General features: G+C 35.7%; 1 protein-coding gene across 1 annotated transcript in view; it reads left to right on the plus strand.

The window, feature by feature from the left end:
* The first annotated feature begins 128 nt into the window (after positions 1–128).
* The window catches only part of LOC118444391 (uncharacterized), a 32,963-nt gene continuing 18,162 nt past the window's right edge, over positions 129–14,929 (plus strand). The window contains exon 1 of the mRNA XM_035872644.2: positions 129–593. The gene's annotated coding sequence lies outside the window, so the exon portion shown is untranslated. The remainder of the gene's footprint in view (positions 594–14,929) is intronic.

Consider the following 14,929-nt stretch of genomic DNA (forward strand, 5'->3'; position numbering starts at 1 on the left):
GAGACGACACGTGGTTTCTGCAATAGCACGACTGGCACGAGACTCCCTACTACAGCTCTCCTTTGAAGCGCGGTTTCCTTGTCTCCACACTGGACGCAATGAGGCGATCCTCAAAGCGCGACCGGTAGTCGAGCCGCGTGCACGTGCTTTCCGGAGATGGTCTTTCGATCGACGAAAATCTACACGCTGTTGTCACCGGTTCTTTCTTCCGTCTTTACCTGTTTTATCATTCATTCTCACTCTTCAATCTTACAATATCGAGTTCAACGAAAATCGATCTGATCAGATATTATCTGATCTTTGTCTCTGAAACAGTCTATATATGTGTTTTAATGAATTTTTCGTGTCTTTTATGAACTTGTTCACGTGTCATTAAAGTTTTGTTGAATCGAAAAAAGAAAATACAAGTGTCTCGGAAACAGAAAGGAGCCTCGGTTTCTAAAATTCCTTGAGAATAGAAAGCAAGTTTAAGCCTGTCCGTAAACTTGGGAACGGATCCAATGTCCCCGAAATAAATTATCGAATATGACTAGAGACTGAATGTGCAAACGCAAAGCCGACAGTCCTCCTGAGGAAGAATCGGCATCTTATCGGTGAGTCCATCGTCTTTTAAACACATCTATGACATGCAAGGTCGACAACGTACGCGTTTTTTAAAGTATCTCGCCGGAGTAGGTTACCGGTTATCAACGTTGCCGCTTGAAAGTTTCGAACGGTATGATAAAAAACTGGAAAAATTGGAGAGAAGGTGGAAACGTCAATGGATTTATAATCCGATGATAAATTCTTCGTCGTTTAGCGGATTAATTCGTCTCTTTGAAAAAAATATTCGAATTCCACAATTTAAAAAAAAAAATAAATACTTATATTTTTTTTCGTTAAATGCAAACCGGTCCTTTCTCTCTCCCCCCTCTCTCTCTCTCTCTCTCTCTCTCTCTCTCTCTCTCTCATTGGATTTTCCACTAAAATCTATCCGAATACAAACAATATCAAAGCGAGGAGCAAAAAAATGTTTTTACGATAATGAGTGAAACTATGTGAATTAATGGCAACTGAAAGTACTTCGTCCGAAGAACGTGCACTCGCTCGTGATACCCGATGAATTATCAAGCATCGTTACGTGTAGAAAACGCTATAAATAATTATATGTTTTAGCTGAATTATGCGTATGATTACTCTCTAATTAACAGAGTTAAAAGATTAAGGGTTCGACGGTACGATTTCGAGATACAATACCTTCAATATCGCTAGACTTTCGCCGAGACTTCAAACGTTCTCTAATAATAGTCGGACAGTCTTCTCATTAATAAAACAAATAAGAAGGATATAATAAATCTGTTATGAAGCATTTGTCTTTTTCTTTCTTTTTGAACTTTCTCTCAAAATATAATTATCAAAAGTTCTGAATGATAGAGAAGTGACAGCAAAGCGACACAACGATCGATTCGAATCACACGTTTCACGTTAGCTTCTTAACTCTCGTAATTGGAATCGACTACAATCGGTCCGAATAGTACTTGTATAGTAATAGAGAAGAGAAGAGAAGAAGAAGAATTATTGCTATTAGTCCGAAGGCGAGATGTAGGCAAGCGGCTAGAGACAAAAGGAGCGTAACCCACTTTACGTTAGATGGTTCGTAATGGAGAATTGTAGACGACGTCGGCGACGTTTATTTAGCTAGCGGTCACTGGAGCGATTGAACCGAGCGGAGATTTCCACTCTTTATTCTGAGCGAATCGAAGATATCTCTCTTCGTGTGATTAATCGTCTCAGTTTACGATACCTGTAACGAAATGACCGTGTAAACTAGGTCGACTGTCCCTCGATTCCTTTTCGAAATGAGCGAATCCGTTTACGATGCTATCGTGCACTTTCACTGATTAGTTGCGCGACTAGTCACATCGTATTCCCTGGCTTCTAAACGACGATTGAAAACGATTTACAGTAAAACTGTAGATATCTATTTCTAACGTATTCCCCTCAAGATAGGATTTATTGAACATACGAATCTTGTAATCATTTTCGATAATAAAGTAATGAAGATTGAAATCGATAAATAACAATTGTTATTTATTATAAAGAGTCTATGCTCGTCGTTAGATCGTTGAAAGAAAGGAAAGAAAAGAAGGAATGAGTTCGAAGATGAGTAAGAGTTTCGAGCATCGCTATTCCGCTCCAGATTTCGTAACGCGGACGTGCCGATTCGGAACAAATTAGAGATGCTTTTGTTCACGATGGATTTGGGTCTCTCTCGCGAAATCCGTTAGACCGTCTCACCGTCACGGTCCCTGGGCCATAAAAGATTTGTCCTCTATAACGTGAACTATTACGATGAGGACAACGAAGGGGACTCTCTTCTTCTTTCGACCCAAAAACCAACCGATCGAAATAAATTTAAGAAGTTTAACAAGCTCACTCGATTGGATGATATTCACATTGGATGATGTTAATTTTTATCTCCCTTTTTCTTGCTCCGAGCGATAGTATAACCGTTAATAAAACTGAACCGTTTGATCATTAATTCTGGATGGATTAATTCTCTCTCTCTCTCTCTCTCTCTCTCTCTCTCTCTCTCTCTCTCTCTCTTTCTTTCATAATGAAGCAACATACGATTTGCAAAAACGTAAAATTTACAAACATATAATCTGTTGTTAAAAATTATCGTTATCAAGAAGAAAAAAAATGAGTTTGTGTGAAAGTAAATAAAAGATAGCAAATTGACATAGTTTGATTTAGATCTGATAGAGAGTTAGTGAAAATTCTAAACGCGTTTGATAAGCAAACGGTGCAATCGGTTCGTTCTTTCGAGCCAAAAAACGATATCTCTTTCTTTTCACTTGGTAGACCATAGTTGAATGAAGCATTAATTATTTACAGTGATCGCAAAGTCGTCAACCTCACCACACTTTTATTTTCTTTGAGCTCATAATATTCACGTAAGCATTATAATGGAGAAATTGTAATCGAAGATGTGAAAAATTCAAGGAAAAGAGCTGTCGAATAAAAATAATCATTGTTTCCGGGATCAATGTCATCTAGAGAAATTTCCACGACGACAAACAAGCGGTTCTTTTCTACTATCTTGAGCTTGTCTACGACGATCTCTCTTCTCTGACACGACGAGTCGGAAGTCCTCTTTTCTCTGGAAAGGAAAGCATTTTTAGACAGCGTTCTTGAGAGAGAACGCAAGTTCAAATTCGCTTAACCATCTTTCTTATTGACATTCAACATTTGTTGCAACGAATTCATATATCCAGTATAAATTTCTGTCCTCTCGAGAATCCGAATCTTTCTATTTTTCTTTCTTTCTCTGATTTTACGATTGATCATTAAGTTATTCAATATCTTGGCGTTATTGTGACAACACGTGGCTTTTAAATTCAGCGAAGCATCAGATAATTTGGCGTAACTCCTGTAATCATGTCATCAGCTAATTCTCTCTTTCTCTTTCACGATTCATTTCAGTACTAACAGCTATAATAAAATAACAACTGTTGTTTGCTAAGCTTGCATAATTTATTATGTGATAATGAAAGAAGATCATTAACATATAAAAAATACTCAATTAGTTACTTCTAATCTCTTTCTAGTTTCTTTTTAATCTCTTTTAAAGAATTTTACTATAAAATTCGAAAAATTCCGCAATCTCAAACATGTTTTACGTAAACCATGTATATATATATATTAATCAATGATTATTAAAACACAAAACAATGTTATTTTCTTGGTAACTTCAACCCGCAAACATATACGATACAAGAGACCTTTGGTTAAAATCATAAAAGAGAAAGGAGTTAAGAAAGTACTTCCCACGATCTCGATTGTCGCGATAACGTGATTAATATGAGAGTCGTGACGGATCATACGCGGTGTTTCATTTAACTTCAATGTAACATATAACGATACGAAAATAATCAATTAAAATATATGATAAAATAATATCAAATGTCTGTATAAAATGTAAAAGTAATAGAAATTTAAGTAATAGTTTTTTAATTTTAATTAATTATGTGCTTTAATTAAATTTTTTCATCGCGACTTGCTTTTTTCCAAGTGTTCTATCGTTTCCTTAATTTCGAACGTTACATAAAGGAAAATTAAACGGACGTATTCACGGAGTAAGTAGGCTTATAGACTTGTAAAGAGAAGATGAGGAAGATTCGCTCGGCGAGAAAATGTGCGTGTATCGGTGACCGGGCGCTTTTAAAACAGGCTCTCTCGGCGCCATTAAAATGCGTCGTTCGTCGTGGAAACACCCTTTCCAGTCTGTCACATTGCAGCGCCGCCATAAATTTCATCGGGTCCAACAGGCTGCTCTAAATGGCGAATGCCAAGATTTCTACAGGAACAAAACGGTCACGAGTTAGAATCCAACCTTGCCAATCACCGATTCAAATCTTAAATATCTCTCTACTCCCCCAATCCAAGATAGACACAGAAAGAGAAAAAGAGAAGAGGGAGACTTCTTCCTTTTCCTCTCTCGTTTTTTTCTCTCTCTCCTCGTATCTTCTTTTTATCGTTTCATCGCCCACGGCATTCACTCATCGACCTTCTTACGAGAGATCCGACTTTTCCGTATGTCGTCCTCGATCTCTGTAGCGATACGTACATGTAAGAACCAATAATAGCGTGTTATTTATCGAGGTTTCCCTCACATTTTTTGAAACTTCCTCTTTGTATGATGGAAATGAAAAATAAAAAAAAAGCTAATATTGGACACAAACCAGAATCATTACATCTGGGTTAAATTTTCGAAAAGCGACTTTGGTAGATGCCCTAAGAAAGAGAGAAAGAGAGAGAGAGAGAGAGAGAGGAAGGATAGGTCAAGGTAGATGGCACGTGCCCGATAAAGTTTTCGCTTTAAACGCGAGACATCGCGTGAGCGTCTCGTCGCACGAATGTCAAAGTCTTCGCGCAAAGAAAGCATACACCATATGATTCAAAGAGAAAGAGAGAAAGAAATATTCTTTATCGCTTCTTCTTCAAGCTTTCACTTTGATGTTGCAAATATTCTAGTAATTCGAAAGGAAATGAAGCAGATGGGATATAGTTCAAATCAAATATTGGGAAACAAAGTCTTTGACACTTGTTTTAATCAATGATCATTTTTTTTCATTTAAATCTGTCCTGATAAAACACTTTTTATTCATATGATTTTAAATTATGGCATATAATTTTTAAAAGATATATACAAAATCAATGAATCTCTATATTATCTTTATTATAAATACAATATATGTACTTAATTATTTAATTTAAATAAATAAAGAAAAATGAACTCAAAATTCAGTTCTGAAAGACAGTAGAAGAAAAGAGGAAAAAAATCAAAAAGGTTTCGTCATATTGAAGGGTTTAGATACAAACGGGTTTAGATATTTAATTGATTATTTTTATACGTTAAAAAAATAAATTGAAAACACTCTAAATTAAAATAATATAATCATAATAAGGATGTGGAAAAGACTAAAACAAAGTCGTTAAAACATTAATTATCAAAAACAACAAACATAAAATTATTGATTATGAAATTTTGAAATTTAACGATAGTTTCCAATAGAAGAGAGTGTTGTTCTAAAATGTATAACTTTCTGAATTATTTTCCTGATACTATACGGAAAATAATAACTATAAGATCATACAATTATACCTTGGGTAGAGTTATAATTTATTTCTTAAAGTTTATTCACTAAAGTAAAATTAAATTATACAACAAGAAGTAACACAAATTTTTCAAAGTATATTTCTTAAAATCTGAATGCAGTAAATCGAAATAGCATTTTGAAATTGAATACATAAATTAAATAATGATTAATAAGAAATAAATTTTTTAAATACACTGCAGCTAATTAACTCAGCAATATTTGTGTTGTTATTAAATATATTAAAATAGTAACTATATCGAAACTAGCAGTCTTTAAGTACAATCGCTTATTTAATTAATAAACGCTTGTTAAATTAATAAAATTTGTATTGTTTTCGTGAATGAGGTATACTTTCTGGTATACATATTAGTTCACTGCGTAGAAAGCATTTATGAAGTCGTATTGCTCGTATACAATTTTTTTTGTGCTATCATGTAGATTATACATACATAAAAAAGGAAAACTTCATGACATAAGTTTAATGTCCGTATCTTAATTAATTAATAAGTAACACATATTAGAGTCAGTGAATTACAGAAAATAATTAAGAAAGCAGTACACTTTAAAATCACACACTTTCTTGCGAGGAACTTTAAATTAATAAATTTGTTAATTTCATAGTCAATAATTTTACAATTTTTTTTATAATTAATATAATAACGATTTTGTTTTAGCCTTTTTCAAATCATTGCAATCGTGTCATACTAATCCACGATTTTAATCTGTTTTGATGTTGATTTACTTCAATTTAATCAATTGAAATCTTCGTTAGGAATAATTATATCGGAACCATTACAGAATTTTCCAAGTAGTAAATGAAAATATAACATTTTTGTCAGAAATAATCTGTTATACTTTTCACTATCTCAAATGGAATTCTCTATGATTATTTCTAAAAAAAGAACTTTTCGACCGGCACGCGAAGTTTTCACGAGTCAACGAAAGAATTCTCACGCGAAGCGAAATCTCGTTACGGTGTAAAATATCTTTCGTGGAAGAGAAATCGACCGAGTGCGCCGATATCCCTAAACACTTTTCTAATTCGACGTCAAATCAAAACCTTCTCATGAATTGCAGAGGTACTTATTATCGAAATATGTATATATCTTTCCCTTGTGTTCTCATAACGTCTTCAACTCGATAATTTTCTGCATGTACATACGATTATTTCCTTCTTATGAGAAACGATTTTAGAATAGAAAGTTTCTTAGAATATAAAGATCAAATATGAGCATTAAAAATTGAAGTATATTAATAGCTGCGATTAGAGATATTGAATGTGACATTTATCTTCAGATATTTAGGATATTTCTCAATTATTGTTGAAATATCTTAAAGAGAATCTTTAATGAGAAATGGTGAACCACTCGTGTATCATGGAGAACACGCCAAGTTCACGCTAACTCTCTCTCTTTCTCACGTTCGACAGATAACTTTCACTGACTGAGTGGTCTCCTCTTCACAAGATATCGATCGCGGAATCGAGAAGCAAAAGCGGACAATCGACTGAAAATTTTGTGTAATTAAAACTGATCATGAAGAAGGATGTCGACGCGTGCTTGGAAACTCTGTTGCGTCTATTTGTTACTGCGTTCAAGAATTCAACGAATATACTTACATATGTATGTGTGCGGATGCATACACGCGACTGATTTAATGCTAATTTTACCTATTATCAGTATGATTATCGACAACTCGACCACGATTCGTAACGTACTCGGAAGCTGGTATTTAGCTTGATTTATTGACTCAAGATTCTTTGCATTCAAGCAATAAGCTGTTTTATTTTTCAAATTATCTTCTATAAAATATTAATCTTGCTCCATCTTAGTTCTCTTTTATTAGAAAGAGACAGTCTGCATCATAAAATTTATTAAATGTACTTATTTTTAAACTTAAACTAATTTGAATAACCTGTTTTCTAAGAAAAGAGAATTTATATTTGAAATAAGAACAAATAAAAAATTAGGAATGTATCATCGAAATAAATTGGTACGCTTATCAACGAACGAAATACAGTAATGATACAAATATGTCGTATGTCTACTTTCCCCTATCTTTTTTTACTTTCACGATCGAAGTCGTCCGAGTATATAATAGCACATACTTAATAGCATCATTTGTTCTTATTTGAATGATAGAAAAAGGTCTCGATGTTTCCAAATATCTCTAAACTTTCATATACCTTGTGCTGTCGAGTGTACATCTATGTATAGATAGATTGTTGTAGAAAGAGAGAATACTGAATCGGCTCAGCCTCTGCTCCGTATCCGTATCTTGGCGATTTCATTAATCAACGTCGCACAATAGAGGCGGCTTTAATTGCACCTGCCCGACGACTAATTAAAGAAAATCAGCATCGTACGCGATAAGATCATCTAAACGGAACTAACGAGCCACATACCGTAGCTCGATTCTAATGGGAGCGAGCGAAGCCGAGCGTCTCTCTTCGTCTTCTTCTTCTGTGAGATGGAATCTCGATGGCGGATCGTCGAGCACGTACAACGACACGACGAGTGTCCATTCAACGCCGATAATGACGACTGTTCTTTCTCTTTCTCTCTCTCTCTCTCTCTCTTTTTCTTTCTCTCATCCCCGTACTCTCGTACTTTCGTACTTTCTCCAAATTAGCCCCGCGTAGATACGACACGCTCGCTCACATTAGATAGGGTTGCCTCCCGCGAGCTCTCCTTTTACTTTCAAAACTATTGTAGAATGCGAAAACGGCATGTTTCTTGAAAAACTCCTGAGAAAATTTTCCGTCGTTCGCATTAAAGCCAACGTCCCCGTGTTCTAAAGTAATTAGTTTTTATTGGAAAAAAAATTACCGGAAGTAGAACGCCGAGATACAAATTTTCTCTCTCTTTCTAATAGAGTTCGTTCATTACGTTAGTTGAGTTCTACGTGTAAAAATCGTGCTAAGATCGTGCACGTAGAATCTCTTACGTTCTCCAAGACTATTCATTAAAAACAAAAAAAAATAATGTATAATATATATACATAACTATGTACATGCATCGTAAACTTAATAATTTTTTTCGAATTTTCAACTTGATTTTACATATCAATAAATCAATGATACACATACTTATGTATTTTCTCGTTACTAGAACTCGAAGCGACGAGAAAAAAGAAAATCGAGAGCTTGAAACACTAGGTGGGTATGCATGATACTCGAACGCCTTGCGTGTCTCATCTTTAGGTGGTTAGAAACGAGACCATTTCGAAAGTGATCTCCGTGCTCTATCTCCCGTACGTTGACTCTCATCTCCATTGACAGTGACGAATAAGAGTCCGGTAGATGCCTTTAACTTTGGGAATCTTCTCAAATTTCTGATTACAGCACGTCATTCATATTAGTCTTTATCAAAAAATTCTGTCGAATGAGATCATCAACTTAGGAGATCCCTTTTGCTGTGTGAGTGAGGATAGACGAAAATATAAAAGGTTAAGGGACCATAAGATTTTAAATCATACTCCGTAAAATTAAAATAGATCGTAGAATGTGTTTCTTTTTTAAGAAATTTCGATGATGAAGAAGTTTCATACTTTTGAACGTTCTCCTTCCGCATTACGAGATTATCCTTCTTTTATAGCCGGATTCAGAAAAGAAGAAAAAGAAGAAGAAGCAGAAGGTGGTAGCTATGGACGCGATATTCTGATAAATATTGACCAGTCTGGTTGAGCACGCTCCAGCCTACATGCGATATCCATGGTCACGATTCTCGATGCACCCAACGTGTTCTTCTATTGTCATTCTTAAAGCACAATGCTAACGACGGGAGGTTGCTACACTGTTTCTCGACCTTTAAAACGGTCCGAGAAACACTCGAGGGAATAACGGACGATTTCGAGAATATTTTCAGCCATTGAAACGATCCCAAATACGAACTTGTTTTCTTTCGAAGTAAGATGAAAATACATAAGCTATTGTAAGAAGATTGCAAAAATACGATGCTTCTAAATGAGATTTCGAAAGGAGTTCCGTAGACCCTTCTTGATAAGTTGTAAAGTTTGATCGATTTTAAAAAAGGCGACAGAAATATTATCGATCTTACGGAATTTTTGAAAAAAAAAAAAGAATTACGTCGTTCTCGGAGAACTTACTTGGAAGCAATTAGTGTTGCTAAGTCGAAAGTCTCTCTCTCTCTCTCTCTCTCTCTCTCTCTCTCTCTTTCTCTCTTTTGCTCTTTCTACTTAGCTCTTAAAACGTGAGTTATTAACTCGATGGCATAGGATGTACGCGAGTCGGTAATTGCTCGCCCGGTGGAGCGTTTATCTCGAGTGGAGAGCCAGTCTACTCTCTTTATCTCTCTCTTTCCCTCTCCTACTTCGCAGTCGTAGCCTCATAGACTTTCATTGAGTAAGATTGGTAAGAGTAAAACATAATGCTCGGAGACATCGATTAACGGTAACTGTAAACGACTTTACTCTCCTGGTCATTTGTATTAACCTGTGTACAGTACAGTAGAACCTACGTTATCTGAAGTACTGCAAGACATATGAAATAAGTTCCAATCTTGAAAATCGTATACACTTATCATGAAAAAAAGTAAAATAAAATTAATATAATACTTAATTTAGATTCCTGTTTAGAATACAGAAATAAGATATTCCTGTTTATTCGTCGACGTTGTCGTTTTATATCTATCTTTGGGAGAAATCTTTCTTGAGCATTGACCCTTTGCGCAATGCGATGTTCTCTTTGGGCTCAATCCAAATAAGAATACTTGTACGATAAACGATTTTGTTGTTTTCGTATTCTTCCAAACACACATCTCCATCATACAAGAGGTATGTTCGTAAACTGTACTAAAATACTTATTAGTCATTCTTATGAATCATCCAGGATTTTCCATCGCCGTTCCGTTTTTCAAGTTAACATGAGTGAGAGAGAGAAAAAGAGAGGGGGAGAGAGGGAAAGAAAGAGGGAGGAAGAGAAAGAGAGAGAGAGAGAGAGAGAGAGAGAGAGAGAGACTAGATACTCGAAGACTTTCACTTGATTAGACGAACATGCTCTTAAAAATTCGTCGATAAAAGAGCCACGTACGACGAGGAGGAGAAAAAACAAGCCAGTCGAAGGACGACGACGGTGGGTCCTCTTTTCTTTTTTACGGACTACCCAAACGAGAGTAAGATTTAATTCACGATAGGGCACAGTCGAAGGAGAGACTATATCGAGGCTCGTAATCACTCGGACACGTTGATGTATCGTGCCCTGGAGCACAGCTCGTGTACTCGCCGCGTTAATTACGGGGTCTGCGTCTCCGGGAAGTCCTCCTTTGAGTGCTCATTGAAATTTGGCCGGGAATACACGCTAGGTTTATCGGTCCCTTTTAGAAAGTGAAATCACGATGTTACTTATATTCGATCGAGTGGAGAGAACGCTTTATTCTCTTTTTTTTTTAATCTCGACATTCAAGATACATCGAGGGAGACACTTAATTAGTCCTTACGAGGGACTCACGTAAAGAAAAGATTATCTCGTGTAGAACGAGTTCGCATTCCTTTGTTAGAAGATACCGAGAGAGCGAGAGAATATGATTTGTATAAGAGAATTTCGCGTTTATGGGACGAGTGTATACGGTACACTCACTCGTTGTAATACTAAATACGTAAGCTCGGTCACGATACGACTTGGCTCGATTATTATCGGTATGAACGGTCAATGACGAGAATACTATCTTGATATGATTATGATCTTTGATTAAATGCGAACGAGAATAGAAAGGGGCGGCGTGAGTCGAATTACGTGATACGAGGAATTGTTAAAACGGTATTAGAAGTTGAGCATTTATTGTTAAATTCGATTTTGAGGTCGAAACCTCGTCGATTAATATGATTGTTATGAAATTTCCGAAGAAGGACAAAAATGTCTTCCACAATTTAATTCGTTCGCATTATGGCGTATTTCTTAGAATCCTGAAAGAAATTTAATGCAAATTAACGTGAAATTTGAAAGTTTGTTCCATACTCATTTTTAATATTTTCAAAAACTATAACTCTCGAGATAGTCGCATTGATCTCTCAAAGATTTAATGTTTTCTAAATTTCTTCCAAAACTAATCTTTCCGCATGTTTCATTAAGATCTCACTTTTTCTAAGCGTTTTTTTTTTTTTTAAGTAAAAATAAATCTTTCGGAAGTCCAAAGCAATCTTCGTACTAGATCGAGAATAAAACAAGTATTATCGGGAGGTCTATGATTTAGTAGTGATGAGAGAAGGCGGAAAGAAAGAGAAAGATAGACACTACTGGATCATTACAGTACTCTACGAGATACGTGCCGTTCTTTCAAACTAGGTATCCGCTAACATTCCTATATACATTGATAGATCAATGATCATATCATTCTATCTCCCTTGTCTCTTTTCTTTCTTCGATGTTACTGTAAACCTCTTTAGATGTAGGTACTTATTTTACCTCTTTACGAACACTATTACATTTGTTTCAAAATGGGAATCATGAATATAGTCAAACAAAGATATAACGACTATAGAAATAAATTTGTTACCATCTGCTTTCGTTTAAAAAACTAGCTCGAACATTATATGACTTCACTTTCCTCTTTCTAACCCTCCAAAGAACAGTAATATATCTATTAATAGAAAAGAAAAAAGAAAACAAGTAGAACTTAAGTTGAAAAAAATTAAGCTCGAGGTAGCACTTTAACCAGCATGGTTTCGAGAGTGTCCGTTCAATGAACGATCCTTCTCCGACGAACTCTTCCATCCGTAGCCTCATACTCAACTGCAAAGTCAATACCAATGTTTACTCGGTAAATATCATGTGAAAAATACTCTTACTCTCTTTTTCCCTCTATAATCGGAAAATCATTATATATAAAGACGAGGTTTATAGTAGAAATCCAATTAATTTAATTTCGTTCGATCATCTATCGAATTAATTTGAAATCGAAGCTCGTAATAAATAACCGTGATTGTACCGTTCGTTTAAATCAATTGATTTCTATTTATTATAATCGTCTGCTTATTAAAATCAATTATATCTGTTTAGTAATTATTTGAAGAGGAAGACATAAATTGTCATTGTTAATAAGATAACAAACAAAGCATATACAAATTAATCGGTCGAACTAAAACAGTTGCATTCGCCATCTACCATTGTAATTATCGCAATCGTAGCTATACTTACAATCTCTCTGCGTTTCCATCTTCGTGAATTGTTCGTTTACTGGTATAAAAGCAGTCCCATCTTCAAGCTGCACTTCCGTTAATTGCAACAAACTGGAACTAAAAAAGAGCACGTGCCAGGATCGTTTCTGAAACATCGCCTTTCCGCTTAATCAACATACTATTCTACGCTAAACTAGAACTAATTTGATTTTAAATAGATAGATGATAAATATTTTTAAATATATCAAATAATCACAATCCAATTATCCAATGAAATTAATTTTAATAATTTAATAGTACATGGGCAACTTTTCCACCGTGAGTCATCATCGATCAATCCATTTCCTCACTGCTTAAGTTTATTAGCCACCACTCCATCTTTAAAAACATAAGCCATGCAACTTATGAGGTACGGTATCAAATAGTAGATATCGTTTTCTCTCACCTTATCGGAACAGGCTAGTAGAAGCAGGAGTCGCATGTGGTTCGCTGACCGTCAGTTGCTCGCCGTTGATGTAATAGTTATATTCTTAACGTAATAATCGTCTTAAATTATTAATCGGCTAAACAATTTTATGATACTTATATTATAATTTTACAATTTTGAAATACGATTTAAAGAGAGAAGACGATATTTTTATCTATCTTTCTCTTATTTCTCCCATTTCTCTCTCTCTTCGTCTCTCTCTCTCTCTCTTTCTCTCTCTGCCTCTCGCTCTCATTCTTTGATCTCTAATATCGATAGCGAAGATTTAAAAGGATTAATCTATGATTCTTAATCTATAGAACTTGAGATTTTTAAAGAATCCGACGTGGTAATCCTTCATGAACACTCAGCGACCCGAATACCGAGAAACTGGAATGTATATGTTATACTCGGGAATAACGTTTCCGCGATCCTGACTCATAATCCGATTTTGCTCGAATCTCGAAAGTACTTACATTGAATATTAACAGTGATTTAATTTTATGATACATTAACAGAGTTGATAAGAAAAAATTGCATAGTATTAAAGAAAGAACAAAATGAAAAACTGAGGTAAAGCGTAGGTGAGATACGAATTTAAAATTTTCATGCAGTCGCAAGCTGGAGAATACATTTCAAAGTTTGTTACATCGAAACATAGCGTTCCCCTGCTTCCGAGACGATAATTCGTGTTAATTTTACAGTTATTTTCCACCTTCCTTTTTTCTAGCGCCACAACCGCCGCGTTAGGAAGACTCGACTCCTGGCGTAGACTTGGTTAATTAAAACAAATGAATAAACATTAGCTAAAGACCGTTGCTCGTGCGTATTGCAGCACGTATCTTTGCTCGTTCTATCTCGGTTTCTCTTTAGTCGTTACTGTATTAAGGAATCGTAAGTCGTTGATATTGTCGACAGCGACGGCGTCGACAACGATGTCGACGACGAGAAGGATGCAGCGTACTATTTTGCATCGACCATTAATCGATGATCTCTCTAGTGTCAAATTTACGAGGGACACGCGAGATTGCATTCTAAACGGTATTTTATCTCCTCGGATCGATCTTTTCTTCGACTTCCCGAATTCTCTTCTCTTCTCTCTTCTTTTCAAGATCCGGCTTCTTACCAAGTTTTTCGTATCCCTCTTACAAAGATCTCTAGAGTTCGCTACAGGCCGTTAATCGGTTGCATTTATCGCTCAGACCCCGAAGTATCCTCCTCGTTTACCGTACGTGTCATTACGTACGAGGCATGCCATAAGAAATTCTTTGGAATAGCGTGCGATCGACTTCATATGCAAAAAATTAGAAATATGGAACTTTGTCTTTCGAGTGTTTGAGAGTATTAATTACCTGATATAATTAAATGCTCGATCGTAGGAAGGAACAAAGCAAAAAAAAAGACAAAAATACGTTTATCAGGACGATTGAATATAAAAAAAAAACAAAGTTCACCGGTATTTGACAAAGAGAGAAGATCGCGATCCTATCCTCTCAGTTAAAGCCCCGATGAAAAAAGAAAAAGCACGGACCTAGAGAAGAGAGAAACGCCTCACGGCAATGCTGCTCTCGCAACGGTTCGTAATTAGTGGAAATAATTTCGTCATTAATCGCGTCATGGGCCGACGGTCGTTCGTTTTCTCTTTCCTCTCCTCTACAGCCGCCTCCTGCGGCTCGGCCATCGTTTT

The sequence above is a fragment of the Vespa mandarinia genome, chromosome 2 (genome assembly GCF_050613455.1).
Source record: "Vespa mandarinia isolate Hongniang chromosome 2, ASM5061345v1, whole genome shotgun sequence".
NCBI classification, from domain to species: domain Eukaryota; kingdom Metazoa; phylum Arthropoda; class Insecta; order Hymenoptera; family Vespidae; genus Vespa; species Vespa mandarinia.